The 2,473-nt window shown below is 38.5% G+C and overlaps 1 pseudogene; it reads right to left on the bottom strand.

The window, feature by feature from the left end:
• Positions 1-1,554: 1,554 nt before the first annotated feature.
• Positions 1,555-1,994, bottom strand: LOC103277243 (annotated as a pseudogene).
• Positions 1,995-2,473: the final 479 nt, after the last annotated feature.

Genomic DNA, 2,473 nt, shown 5'->3' with positions numbered 1-2,473 from the left:
TCAAAAAAAAAAAAAAAAGAAGAGGTAGTTCTGACACATGCTACAATATGGATGAATCTTGAAGATATTACGCTAAGTGAAATAAGTCAAATATTGTATGATTTATCTTTTATCAGGTATCTAGCTAGAGTAGTCATACCCCTAGAAACAAAAAATAGGATGTTGATTGCTAAGGGTTGGAGGGCAGCAGGAATGGAGTTATTTTTCTTTAATGGGTACAACTTTTCAGTTTAGGAAGATAACTGGTAGAGATGTTTACATAACAGTGTGCAAGTACTTAATGCCACTGAACTGTACACTTAAAACTGTTTAAAACGGTAAACTTGATGATATGTATATGTTACCACAATTTTTTTTTTTTTCTTTTTTTTGAGTTGGAGTCTCACTCTGTCATCCAGACTGGAGTGCAGTGGCACGCTCCCGGCCACCGCAGCCTCGACCTGCTGGGCTCTGGCGATCCTTCCGCCTCAGCCTTGCAAGTAGCTGGAACTACAGGCACGCGCTACCACGCCCGGCTCATTTTTTATTTATTGTAGGGATGAGGTCTTACCAAGTTGCCCAGGCGGGTCTCAAACCCGCGGGCTCAGGCAATCCACTCATCTCAGCCTCCCAAAGGCTCAGGATTACAGTTACCACAGTTTTTTAATATGAAAGTAGAGGTTTATTACAGCTATTAATTAAATGCTTTAAACAAAAAAAACCCCAGCTGGGTGTGGTGGCTCACGCCTGTAATCCCAACACTTTGGGGGGCAGAGGCAGGAGGACTGCCTGAGCCCACGGGTTCCAGATCAGTCTGGTCAACATGGTGAGACTTTGTCTCTACAATAAATTTTAAAAAATAGCCGGGTGTGGTGGTGTACACCTGTAGTTCCAGCTACTTGGAAGGCTGAGGCAAAAGGTTCATCTGAGCACAGCAGGTTGAGGTTGCAGAGGCTATAAGGTGACACTGCACTCCAGTCTTGGCAACAGAATGATACTCCAACTCAAAAAACAAAAACAAAAAACAAAAAAACAGATACCATAAACTGACAATGACCTAGTAGCATACAAATACTTCAGGATGGAGAGGCATGTTTGCTCTTGACCAACTTACATATAATATATTCTCATGACATGTGATTTCTAAATGTATGTATAAATTGACTTGACATGATCATGTAAAGTAAAATAGAAACAAAAGGGCAATTTAAGCACTGGTATTAATTTATGTGAATCAATTTAAGGTTAGTGACTGGAGAGTTTATATTAAAAAAAACGAGGTCGAAAATCTTTAGGAAGCAACTCTGTACTGATGTACATTTGGACATCAAGGGCTAAAAAATCCACTCTCAATAAATGCCATTAAGCAAAAGATGTGTAACATTCATCACACATCTGTTTCAAAAACAGCATGTTTTCCAAATTATACATCTCTTTACAAATAAACATTACTGTATTAATAAGTAGAGACACCATCAGTATGAGCTCTAAATACATTGCTGACTTTCACAAGGCATCACCGAGCCGTCTCTTAAGGCATCCTTCTTAGTCTTGGAAAGAACATCTTTCCTTTACTCGGTTTTATGTCTCCATTTTCATCTTGATAATTGGCATAGTCTCTCTTCCTGTCAAACTTTTTCCCAATTGTCCCCACCAAGGTCTCATATCTTCTAGCCATCTCTTCAACTGACACATCAAGCTCCACCGCTTCATCTTTAATAACTTCTGTTTTGTTCTTGGCATTCATCTGAAGCATTAATTTCTCAACCCCATAATTAAATCCTCTGAATGCCATTCTTCTATGGAGAAGATCTTCACATAACAAGAAATTCTGCTTTTTATTACGAAACTCTATTTCTCTTTAAGCTCTGGCAAACCCAAGTACCAGTGCTCTTCACTAATGGTTTTCTTTTCTTCCTCTTCCCGTTGTTCTTGGTTTCTGAGTCCAGTCCCCTTTGCATGAATTTTACGTGCAGCAGGCTCTTGGACAGCTTGGTTTTGTACTTGGCTGCCATGGAGGCCCCTAGCCCACAATTTTTAAAAATTTTGAAGTTGAGTCATATCTAGAAGGTGTAAGTCATCAATCTCTTAAACATTTCTAGTGGTAATTAAATTGGTATAGACCCTATGAAGCAGTTTGGCATTATCCTGTAAAGATAAACACTTGCATGCCTTATAACCTGCCATTTTGCTCCTAGGCATGTACCCAACTTTTGGAGAAGTACCAGTTCATGTATACAAGAGGGTACTTGTGAGCACTCTCTTTAATACCAACCCAAATGCCCATAGCAGGCTAAAAAATAGACAAATACCTTAAGATATATTTATATCTACTCCAAATGAATGTGCTATAATTATATGCCATAATATGGATTAATCCTAACAGTGTATTGAGTGAAAAGTATGTGTCCTTAAGGATTATATATAGAATGTGACAGACATTTTATAAAATTAATAACATCTAAACAACACTTTTCCCCAACTCTGTTTTGGA

Source organism: Carlito syrichta, unplaced genomic scaffold, assembly GCF_000164805.1.
Source record: "Carlito syrichta isolate Samal-C Ts95f unplaced genomic scaffold, Tarsius_syrichta-2.0.1 Scaffold316759, whole genome shotgun sequence".
NCBI classification, from domain to species: Eukaryota; Metazoa; Chordata; class Mammalia; order Primates; family Tarsiidae; genus Carlito; species Carlito syrichta.
Note: the sequence above shows the minus strand (reverse complement) of the source record. Positions and strands in the feature narration are given on the sequence as shown.